We start from the raw sequence: 13,227 nt of genomic DNA, 5'->3' as shown, positions 1-13,227 counted from the left end.
TAAGGTATTCAGTAGTCGGAAAATATTCCTTAGAATGAATAAAAGCTAAATATTTCCTAGCCAAATAAAAAGAAAAGAATCTGTAATAACTCCTCAATCTTGCAACTCTTTTATCTCAAGTAACATGCACCTTCCCTTGGCACAAGTGTTCTCTCATAGGGATCGAATGGGGATCATGATAAAGCTGACAGTGGGAATTAAACACAAACAAGTTTATTTTAAGGTGCAAAAAGGGATATATTTAATCAATAATCATCTATTTTCTTTTACCTTGTAATGTAAATGTCCTTTTTCTTGAAATAATATTTAGCAAGGCTAGGTCTATAGTGGCAATCGATATCTTGAAAATACAAGTCTTAGTATTCACATTATATAAACTTAGCAATTCAATAGGAAAGAAAGATGTTTATGGATGTGTTGAAAGCATGTACACCCCTTCTGAAGAGGCAATCAGCTAGCTGATTAGCTTCTCCCCATATATGGATGATCTTTGTAATTGAGAATCAGGAAAGTATTTCGACTGCACCATTGAAGAATATGGAAATGTACGCAATTTTATATGCAAGCTAATGAATAACAATTGTCTCCTTCAATCCAGAGGCTTTTGTTAGTGAAATTATAGGTAACCATGGTCTAAAGGCCCTTATAGAGCACTTGAGAAATTAGCATGTGGAGCTAAAGATCAAGTGGATGCTCATGGTACGACTCTATCCATAAGGACTCCTGAAAATATCTTTATATGATTGCATTATTTTTTAATCCTTCCCACAACACACAATTAACACATGTTTGTTCATATATAATTATCCTTTTATGGTGAAAAATTCAAAGTACTGAGATCAAATCTGTTACGCCCCAAACTCGAAGCACAACAGATGCCACACACCTGTATGGCGGACCATACAAACATGCGAGGCTATAGATCATATCAAAGCAATAATAAATTTTAAAAATTTATTTAATCAATAAACTTAATCAAATAGTTCTCATAATAGTTTAAAAGTACCATAAGCCAATATATACTAACTATTAACATAAATCAAATTAAATACTCTAACTAACCTGACTAAAATGCTATCAACTGAAGCTATCTTCTAAAGATTTAATGCACTTTCCAGTCCCGTGCAATCATGTATCCAAATCTGAAAAATAGAGAAAGTAGCAAAAATCACTATTATTAACCATCGGTGGTAATGGTGTCCAAATACCACTTTTCTAATCGCCGGTGGTGTGATGTCGAAACCAGTTTCTCACAAATTACAAGTCAATAAAGCCAACGAATAATCTCCATTGGTGGGACCAGAGCAGAGCTATGATGAGAATACATACAAACAAAATAAATTTTTCATAATTTGCTTAATCACATTTTTCAGATTTCATAGCATATAACATAATTTTTATTACACTTCCATCAATGAATGCATTACATCCAATACTATTTCTATTATTTATATACAAAGCATACTAATTCTGTAATATTACTAAGATGCTTTGTGATGTAGCATCAAGATCAGCATTCTAGGCCTAGGTTGAAAGGAATACCAGTAAGTGGAAGCCATTCATTTCCATCAATGAACGCTCCAACTGTATATGTCTTTGCCTCTTCCATATCGCCGTTCACTTTGTATCCAGGCCATTTGACACGGTTTGTTGTAGCTAAGGCAGCAAATGGGTCGGGTCGACCCGTGACCCGACCCGACCTGCGTAGATCCGATCCGATCCGAATTTTAGGACCCGCGGATCCGGGTCGGGTCCAAAAATTGGACCCGAATCATTTTTTGGGTCGGGTCTAGGTTTACCGAACGGATCCGACCCGATCCGAATGACCCGAAGAGAAAGAGAAAGAGAGAGGGAGAGAGAGAGAAAAAAAGAAAAAGAAAAGGGAAAGCTCAGATTCTCTCTCGATCTATTACACTGTTGAAACCTCTGGTGTCTCGGTAGCTGGGTTTTTTTTTCCTTCTGTTTTTTGGTTTTTGTTTCTTTTAACTTTTGAAGGGAGAAAGTGAGGGAACGCTGAACTAAATATGGGTCATGTGCCAGTTTCTGCAATGGAATTGGATTTTGGAAGAAGGTCTGGGATTTTCTTTGCCCTCCTGAGAGGGGAGCTGGGAGACACCAAGTTCCATCCAATCAGTCATATAGATAAAAAATAGTGTGATATGAAATTTGGCTTGTAGACGGACTGACTTAGTTCGTCACGGGTCATCCGTTCTGACTGGAGGTCAATTGCAAGTCTTTCAAGTCATGGGTCACCCAGCACCTCATAGTTATGATATTTTGCCCAAAATTCTTTCCCAAAAGCGCAAAAAAATGGATCCGATTCGGATCCGAATCCGATCCGACTCGAACCCGGATCCATTCCGAACCCGACTCAGATCCGACCCAACTTAATTCAATCTTTAACCGGGTCAGATCTAGATCCAAAATTAGAATCCGAACAAAAAATTGGATCGGATCGGAATCATTCAGGATCCGATCCGACCCATTTACACCCCCAGATGCAGCGGCTCCCGGACCAGTATTATCGTACTCACCATATTCAGCTGTATTTTGGTTGCCATTCATGTCCAGCCAGCCAGAAGGATCTATCACATCATCAATAAATGATTTCATGATGACTGTCTTGGAGTAATGTTTTCCAAGGCCGTCCAAGGTATCCTTTCTATGCTCCCATTTTAAAATCACTTGCAACAGATATGTTGCAGCAATGAAGTATGATTCCTGTGTTCTGTGTCTCTTGTTCTCTTCCTTGAGCTGTTATCACATTTTCTGCCCTGGGTTTCCGAAATCTAATATTGCATTTTTGTAAAACCATTCGTGCATCACCGAAGATGAAATCAACTGATCCATATATATTGCACTCTCTGAAGAATTGTCTTCCACCATATTCACATAGAGGGTATCTTGGTAGCCCAAAAATTCACAATGATAGAATACTGAATTATCCCCATCACTTCTTAATGCAACTGCTTGTTCTTTCTCTGCGCCTGATGTATTCTCGAAAGTAATGCATCTACCAATGAAGTTATCTGCCAGGATAACTAAAAGAAAAGAAAATAGAAAATTAATAAAATGGTTCGTTAAGAAAGCTAAAGTGCATATGTTTACACATATTTGAGAACAAATTAAAACAAAATCTATCAATGGTTATGTGCAAATATCATAGCACTAATCCATGATCAAAAAATTGCAAGATGTTTTTCGAACTTGCTCACTGCACCAGAGTCTTGAATAGAGGTACCTCCACCGTTGCTTAAATTGCTGCGAATGATAGTCATACCGATCCCATCTCCCACTAGAGTAATGTTTGGCTTCGAAATCACGACGTTTTCATCGTAAACCCCAGCTTTTACATATATGACATGTCTCCCTTGAACATTGTCAGGAATGCTACTGACAGCTTCAGTGAGAGACATGTAGTTGCCATCTCCTTTTTTAGAAACAATCACATTAGGTGTCACCTGGGTCCCGGAGCAATCTATGTATAAAAATAAGGGGAATTTACTTTCCCATCCCTCTAAAGACTCCACTGTAACAAAAAGTCCTTGTTAATTAAATCTAAAACAACCGGTCCAGAAACTTTCCAAACTGTAATTCCCGGTCCCTGAGCCCTTTTTATTTTGAAATAAGATACCGAAAATGCCCCTTCCCTCATGATCTCCCATCCTTCCGAAGAAGAAAAATTTCAGAGACTTTCCGAACTGTAATCTCCGAGCCGCGGCTGCTGCCGACCGCGGCCTGCCCCCTCCCGCGGCCGCCGCCGGCCCGGCTCGCCTCCTCCCGAGCCCCCTCCCGCGGCCGCGCCGCCGGGAATGCCTCCGCCCCCGCCCCCATGGTGGGAAGGTGCCGAAGAAGAGGAAGAAGGGCGCTGTCCCGCATCCTGCGGCTGTCGCCGGCCACGGCCCGCCCTCCTCCAGCGTCCGCCGTGGCCCAGCCCCTTTCCGGCGCCGCCGGCCTCGCAGAAAGAGAAGAAAGAAGAAGAAGGGAAGAAGAGAAGAAAAAAAAGAAAAAGAAAAGAAAAAGTTTGAACTGGGGTCGACTCCTGCTCTGCTGGGGTCGACTCGTGAGAATCTTGGGTCGACTCGCTCACTTCTACAACAATTTTCTAAGAACACTTAACTGTGTGCACAGTCCTGTTAACTGTGTTCGCAGACAACTTAACTGTGTGCCGCCAGCTCGCGGAAGGAGAAAAAAGAAGAAAGAAGAAGAAGGGAAGAAGAGAAAGAAAAAAAAGAAAAAAAAAGAAGAAAAAAAGGAAAAAATAAAAATAAAGTTAAATAAGCTTGGAACAATTAAATAAGTTTGGAATACACTTAATCTAACATGACACACAGTTAAATAAGCTTGGAACATATTTAAATCATCCCGGAACACACTTATTCTACCCCAGAACACAGTTATTTCGACTGTGCACACAGTTAAGTGTTATTAGAAAATTATTGTAGACTTATGCTGAGCTGGGGTCAAGCTGGGGTCGACCCCTGAAGAGCTGGGGTCGACCCCTAAAGATATGGAGTCGACCCCTGAAATCAGGCAGAAAAACAGTTCTCTGGAAAGCCTGAGAGAGTCGACTCCAGGTGAGCAGGGGTCGACTCGTGCTATTAAGGGGTCGACTCCACGTGAGCAGGGGTCGACCCCAGGTCTGTGAACACAGTTAAGTTGTATGTGAACACAGTTAACTTGTCTAGGAACACAGTTAAGTTGTCTGTGAACACAGTTAACTTGTCTAGGAACACAGTTGTTTAGGAACACAGTTAAGTTGTTTGGGAACACAGTTAACTTGTCTGGGAACACAGTTAAGTTGTCTAGGAACACAGTTAATTTGTCTAGGAACACAGTTAACTTGTCTAGGAACACAGTTGTTTAGGAACACAGTTAACTTGTCTAGGAACACAGTTAACTTGTCTAGGAACACAGTTGTCTAGGAACACAGTTAAGTTGTCTGTGAACACAGTTAAGTTGTTTAGGAACACAGTTATCTAAGAATGCAGTTAACTTGTCTAGGAACACAGTTAAGTTGTCTGTGAACACAGTTAACTTGTCTAGGAACACAGTTATTTAGGAACACAGTTAAGTTGTTTGGGAACACAGTTAACTTGTCTGGGAACACAGTTAAGTTGTCTAGGAACACAGTTAATTTGTCTAGGAACACAGTTAACTTGTCTAGGAACACAGTTGTTTAGGAACACAGTTAAATTGTTTGGGAACACAGTTAACTTGTCTAGGAACACACTTAACTTGTCTAGGAACACAGTTGTCTAGGAACACAGTTAAGTTGTCTGTGAACACAGTTAAGTTGTTTAGGAACACAGTTATCTAAGAATACAGTTAACTTGTCTAGGAACACAGTTAAGTTGTCTGTGAACACAGTTAACTTGTCTAGGAACACAGTTGTTTAGGAACACAGTTAAGTTGTTTGGGAACACAGTTAACTTGTCTGGGAACACAGTTAAGTTGTCTAGGAACACAGTTAATTTGTCTAGGAACACAGTTAACTTGTCTAGGAACACAGTTGTTTAGGAACACAGTTAAATTGTTTGGAAACACAGTTAACTTGTCTAGGAACACAGTTAACTTGTCTAGGAACACAGTTGTCTAGGAACACAGTTAAGTTGTCTGTGAACACAGTTAAGTTGTTTAGGAACACAGTTATCTAAGAATACAGTTAACTTGTCTAGGAACACAGTTAAGTTGTCTGTGAACACAGTTAACTTGTCTAGGAACACAGTTGTTTAGGAACACAGTTAAGTTGTTTGGGAACACAGTTAACTTGTCTGGGAACACAGTTAAGTTGTCTAGGAACACAGTTAATTTGTCTAGAAACACAGTTAACTTGTCTAGGAACACAGTTGTTTAGGAACACAGTTAAATTGTTTGGGAACACAGTTAACTTGTCTAGGAACACAGTTAACTTGTCTAGGAACACAGTTGTTTAGGAACACAGTTAAGTTGTCTGTGAACACAGTTAAGTTGTTTAGGAACACAGTTTCTAAGAATACAGTTAACTTGTCTAGGAACACAGTTAAGTTGTCTGTGAACACAGTTAACTTGTCTAGGAACACAGTTGTTTAGGAATACAGTTAAGTTGTTTGGGAACACAGTTAACTTGTCTGGGAACACAGTTAAGTTGTCTAGGAACACAGTTAATTTGTCTAGGAACACAGTTAACTTGTCTAGGAACACAGTTGTTTAGGAACACAGTTAAATTGTTTGGGAACACAGTTAACTTGTCTAGGAATACAGTTAACTTGTCTAGGAACACAGTTGTCTAGGAACACAGTTAAGTTGTCTGTGAACACAGTTAAGTTGTTTAGGAACACAGTTATCTAAGAATACAGTTAACTTGTCTAGGAACACAGTTAAGTTGTCTGTGAACACAGTTAACTTGTCTAGGAACACAGTTGTTTAGGAACACAGTTAAGTTGTTTGGGAACACAGTTAACTTGTCTGGGAACACAGTTGTCTAGGAACACAGTTAAGTTGTTTGGGAACACAGTTAACTTGTTTAGGAACACAGTTAAATTGTCTAGGAACACAGTTGTCTAGGAACACAGTTAACTTGTCTGTGAACACAGTTAACTTGTCTAGGAACACAGTTGTTTAGGAACACAGTTAAGTTGTTTGGGAACACAGTTAACTTGTCTGGGAACACAGTTAAGTTGTCTAGGAACACAGTTAATTTGTCTAGGAACACAGTTAACTTGTCTAGGAACACAGTTGTTTAGGAACAGAGTTAAATTGTTTGGGAACACAGTTAACTTGTCTAGGAACACAGTTGTCTAGGAACACAGTTAAGTTGTCTGTGAACACAGTTAAGTTGTTTAGGAACACAGTTATCTAAGAATACAGTTAAGTTGTTTGGGAACACAGTTAACTTGTCTAGGAACACAGTTAATTTATCTAGGAACACAGTTGTCTAGGAACACAGTTAAGTTGTCTGTAAACACAGTTAACTTGTCTAGGAACACAGTTGTCTAGGAACACAGTTAAGTTGTTTGGGAACACAGTTAACTTATCTAGGAACACAGTTAACTTGTCTAGGAACACAGTTAAGTTGTCCGTGAACACAGTTAACTTGTCTAGGAACACAGTTAAGTTGTTTAGGAACACAGTTAACTTGTCTAGGAACACAGTTAACTTGTCTAGGAACACAGTTAATTTGTCTAGGAACACAGTTGTCTAGGAACACAGTTAACTTGTCTAGGAACACAGTTGTCTTGGAACACAGTTAAGTTGTTTGGGAACACAGTTAGCTTGTCTAGGAACACAGTTAACTTGTTAGGAACACAGTTAATTTGTTTAGGAACACAGTTGTCTAGGAACACAGTTAAGTTGTCTGTGAACACAGTTAACTTGTCTAGGAACACAGTAGTCTAGGAACACAGTTCAGTTGTGTGGGAACACAGTTAACTTGTCTAGGAACACAGTTGTCTAGGTATATAGTTAAGTTATCTAGGAACACAGTTAACTTGTTTGTGAACACAGTTAATTTGTCTAGGAATACAGTTAATTTGTCTAGGAATACAGTTGTCTAGGAACACAGTTAAGTTGTTTGTGAACACAGTTAACTTGTCTAGGAACACAGTTGTCTTGGAACACAGTTAAGTTGTCTTGGAACACAGTTAAGTTGTTTGGGAACACAGTTAACTTGTCTAGGAACACAGTTAATTTGTCTAGGAACACAGTTGTCTAGGAACACAGTTAAGTTGTCTGTGAACACAGTTAACTTGTCTAGGAACACAGTTGTTTGGGAACACAGTTAACTTGTCTAGGAACACAGTTGTCTAGGTACATAGTTAAGTTATCTAGGAACATAGTTAACTTGTTTGTGAACACAGTTAACTTGTCTAGGAACACAGTTAATTTGTCTAGGAGCACAGTTGTCTGGGAACACAGTTAAGTTGTCTGTGAACACAGTTAATTTGTCTAGGAACACAGTTGTCTAGGAACACAGTTCAGTTGTTTGGGAACACAGTTAACTTGTCTAGGAACACAGTTGTCTAGGTACATAGTTAAGTTATCTAGGAACACAGTTAACTTGTTTGTGAACACAGTTAACTTGTCTAGGAAAGCCTGAGAGTCGACTCCAGGTGAGCAGGGGTCGACTCGTGCTGTTAAGGGGTCGACTCCAGATGAGCAGAGGTCGACTCCAGGTCTGTGAACACAGTTAAGTTGTCTGTGAACACAATTAACTTGTCTAGAAACACAGTTAACTTTATTTTTATTTTTATTTTATTTTATTTTCTTCTTTTTCTTTCATTTTCTTTTATTTTCTTTTCTTTTTCTTTTTTTTTTCTTCTCTTCTTCCCTTCTCCTTCTTTCTTCTTCCTTCTCCTCTCGCGAGGCCGGCAGCTACGGAAGGGGGTCGGACGGTGGCGGCCACAGGATGGGGCCACCGGGGGGGCAGCGGCTCCTCTTCTTTGGCACCTCCCCACCGTGGGGGCGGAGGTATTTCTGGCGGCGCGGAAGGGGGCAGCGGGTGCGGGAGGGGGCGGGCTGTGGCCGGCGGCAGGCGCGGGAGGGGGTGGGCCGTGGCTGGCGGCTGCCTTTTTCTTCTCCTTCTTCGGTGGGAATGGGAGAGGCGGGGGCATTTTGGTCCCATAAAGCAATGTTGAAATATATATGGACCGGTTGTTAAACAACCGGTCAACAGGGATTTAATGTTAAAGTTCGGTCAATAAATGGACCGCTGAGCAAGTTCCCCTAAAAATAATACGTAAAGACTTGAATCAGTACTTATTTGTTCTCACTCAGAATTGTTAAAGTTCATCATATAGAGTATATAAGTCATGACCCTTGTTTTTGAATAAGAATAAGCATTAAATGGTGAAAGATCTAGTGGAATATGTCAAATAACTTCATTATTCAATTTAAAAAATATTTTTTTTAATTTTCAAGAAACAAGAAATGCAAAATATAGTCCAAACTACCAGAAGTGCATGAAAATCTGCCTTAATTGACGGCTAATGCACCTACTTGTAATATAATTAAGCAAAAAGTAATTATTTTAGAGGGACAAGGATTGAAGAAATACCTGAGTAGTAAAAAGGATTTCAAGTTCAGTATCTACTTTATTCTTGTCTCAAATTTAAACTATTTTCAAGGAACAAAAGAATTATGTAGTAGTACAAAGCATTAAGAAAGTATATGTTAAATGACTTTATTGTTCAAAAATGAAAAATAAAAAAGCTTATCAAGGAAGCACATATGTTATTGCCAAATTTAAATAAAAATAACAGCATAAAACCTAGTCTATTTCACCTAGTACAATGCCAAACTTGTAATACAATCACAAGCAAAATAATTATTTTGAGAGAGATGAGGAGAAATATTTTGTTTGGAACGTGACGCAGCGACAATAGACGAAGAAACACTACGTGGACTATTTAACAAATTCTAATGCCTTACTTTGAGTGAGATGTGCCTGGATGCGATAGAACAATGCATAGGTGAACTGCATATTTATAGCAAAACCTTCTGGTTGTTTCAGCCTTTGGATTTACATGATATTTTGGCGTTCCAATCTTATCAACTATGTGCATGCATGGATTAAGCCGACACCAATTCCTAACTGATGTGGATTTCTGTAAACATGAGTTTGGATTAAATTCCAAGGATCAAATGGTTTCACGATATGACACAAGTTTCCAAAATTGATTCCATGCCATCCAGTTCAGATGGACATGCCATCTAGGTGGGAGGATAGATAAGGGTGATGATCCACAACCCATGTTGCCAGCCAAAACAATGGCATACATATCTATGTGTTTCTTGATTTAATATTAATGATGTTTATCATAATCCTTTTATTAGTTTGTTAATGCTACTTTCCAAAACCAGACACACCTCTAAAAAAGGAAAGAATTCGACCAACCATTGCTTTCCTCCTGTTTTAGCTCTTGCTTTAACTGGTTCGTTATCAATAGTAGGATCCTGACAGCGTAAAACTTGAGAAAAAGAAATTGGACAGCTCCACAATTTGGCCTCCTCTGTGGTAATGATGAAGAAGCGCTAAATTACATCTTTCTCAATTGCTATTACCCTAAATTGGTTTGGATGCTGGTTTCCAAGAATTCTCAGTTAACCCCCTTACCAACAACAGTCAAATTTTTGGCTTGCATGGAGATTCTAGAGCAAAGATAAGAGGAAGCGATTGGCATAGGATTGTCCATGGTTAGTAATTTGTTGGACTCTTTAGCTAGAGCAAAATAATAAAAGGTAGGCCCAGTAATCGACCGGGAGCCGCGGCAACCGAATTCACACCACCACTGTCTTGACGGCGTTCTGTCCTGTCACAAAATTAGGGACCCGGGGTTCCATGGCCAGTAGTTCCCTGTCGGCCGATGAGTTGAAACAGAGCACCAGGTGGTCGTTGTCGAGAGGCACCGCCACCACCTCGGCCTCTGTTTTAGCTTGGGCGGCGACATCGTTCGCCACCTACTCCGCCGGCACATGGCAGCCCAGACTCCAGACGACTACCGCGCGGTCCGCCCATTCCTGGCGCGATGCTTCAATCGGCTCTTTCAGCAAGTCCAGGACTACCGAGAAGAGGCAATGAAGCTTTTCGATCTCCGCCTCGGATGCTGACTGTGGAACCCAGCCACCAAGCTTTAGATGGCCATTCGACGCCTCTCTCCGAGCCGGTGGAGCCCGACTCCCCTCCGCAATGGCCTCGCCAGCACGCTTCACATTATCCACTTGCTCTACCATGGTCGAAGAGTACGACACGCCGAGCAATCACTGGCGAGAAATAGTTGTTAGAGCAGCGCCGAGAACTGGCTGTTAGAGCAGCGACTGAAAACCACCGGAATAGCTTTTAAGAAACAGGAAAGAGAAAAAGAAATAGGAAAGAGAAACAGTAGTGCCAATTTTATCTCAGCTTTTGTGTTTTCATTTTCCAAAACAGAAAACAAGGAAAAAAAAACAAGAGATGCGCCAATTAGGCTCAAACCAAGGAGAAGAAATTAGGAGCGGAGAAAATCTTATGATAGATCATAAGTATGTTGTTCCCTCCATTTTTTAAGTATCTGTATTTATTTTTATTAGTTAGTTATGCAGTCTTCTTCGTTGCATAATTTTTCACTACTCTAAGTGTTTTGTAGATGGATTTTAAGGGTCTGTTAAATGCATGAAGACCTATCAAGTCCAATGCTTGACCCATTTATAAATGAGTTGTTTTTGGCAAAACTAGATTTTTTTTTATTTTTTATTTTTTTTATTTTTGCATGATTCATATCTGACGAATACGAATACACCCAATATATTCAGAGAACAAAATATCTCGAAGTGCCCGAGGTAGCTCTAAGTTTGATCCAATTTTTTAAAACCTTTATCTAAACCCATTAAACTAAGTGGGTTCGAACAACTTAGCAAATTTGGGTCAAAAATTGCCAACGCTGATATTTAAATTTGCTTAAGAACTTCTAATGGTCTAGCTAAATTCCAATCAAGCCTTGTCTACTCATGTACTTGATTTTTTTCCCTTTTTGGACAGACTCAAAGATCATTACCATTTGTGGTAACAAAATATTGATTACAATGTTAATGTATTATGAATGCCTTACATCTATTATCTTGTTACATATAAATTTCTACTAAGATTATTGACTAAGAACATATCAAATAGTGATCGAATAATTCTAGATAATAATATCACCGAAGCTCGTCAAGGATTTTTTCCAAAAATTATAATAGTGGTTTGGTTTCACTCAACAAGTCCTAGGCATGTTTGATTTAAGTGCTAAAGGTACCATAAGTGCGCATCTTTTTATTGTATGAATGAAATATATAATAATATTTTCATGAATCACAGAGTTTCTTATTATATAGCCACACAATTTGATAGCTTAGCAAACAAATAAATTCATCATCACCTATATAAGACCCAAAAGTGTTGGAGAATGATATTCTCTTTCTATTTGAGTAACAAGCAGCATTTACCAACCTACTATATTTGTGCTTCTAGAGCTGCTCATCTACACAACCATTAGCATCTAAAAAACTAAAATGTTGAAAAATATAGAAAAGAAAACCATGGAAAATTAGCAAATGATAAGATCGTAGAGATGAATATTGATCACCACCAACCAAATCTCAAATCTAGTGCAGGGTGAGCATGAAAGTTTGAAAATGAACGTCTTGGAGAAATGAAGATCCACATGAAAAGTTAAAAATCTCGATAGAATTGAGCAATATCAGGACTCTAGACTCATGCTATATATTTGAACAGTTCTTTTTTTTTTTGACCTATGAGCCAATGATGAGTTGAGATTATGATGTCGAATTGCTAACCATGCACATCAGAGATCCCTAGACAATAAGTTGTACTAGGGTCCAATTTGGTAATTAAACTTCAGTCTTGTCTCTTTGATTAAGTTGAAAATATTTAATAATTACTCAAACCAAATGATTAAAATAAATAAAATGTTTCATATAGAATTTTGAATCAAATTTAGATAAATGTAAAATGGCCATCAAAGGGCCGTGACAATTTTTTACTAAGGGCTTGTTTGGAAAATTCAATAGGATTTGGCTGGGTTTTCTAAAGGAATTGAACATGTTAGCCTACCAAGTTCTTTTTTTTTTTTCTGAAGACCCATCCTAGTTTTGGCATAAATCCTATTATAGGTCTATTGGGCTGTAGGATAAAAAAAAAAAAAAAAAAACTTATGTTGGTCTAATTTTGTCATTAAACTTGAGTCTTCTCTTTTTGATTAAGTTAAAAATATTTGATAATTATTCAAACCAAAAGGTTAAAATAAATAAAAAGTTTGCAATAGAATTTTGAGGCAAATTTAGATAAACATAAAATTACCGTAAAAAGATAGAAGACAATTCCCCACTAAGCACCTGTTTGGAAAATTCAATAGGATGTGGTTGAATTTTTTTTATAGAAATTGGGCTTATAGCCTGCCCGGTTTATTTCTTTGGACAGCCCATCCTAGTTTTGGCCTAAATTTCATCGATAGGTTTGTTGAACTGCATAATAAAAAAAATCTATGGAGATTTTTTTACTTTTTCTTAAAATTTTAATTGGAGAGAGATTGAGTTGATGGAGAGCCTACTCATATAGATTATATTATCTATAATCAGTCCTACCAGCGTTGATAGAGAGCTTTCAAAAGATCTCTCGCCCATCTTTCAGGACCCTCTACAATGAAGCATATCTTCGTCCTACTCATCCTATGGTGCTTCACCACAGATCACCACCCTCCGTTTTCCCTCACG

The sequence above is a fragment of the Phoenix dactylifera genome, chromosome 11 (genome assembly GCF_051530095.1).
Source record: "Phoenix dactylifera cultivar Ajwa chromosome 11, Ajwa_hap1_PhDact_Kaust_v1.1, whole genome shotgun sequence".
Lineage (NCBI taxonomy): Eukaryota > Viridiplantae > Streptophyta > Magnoliopsida > Arecales > Arecaceae > Phoenix > Phoenix dactylifera.
Note: the sequence above shows the minus strand (reverse complement) of the source record.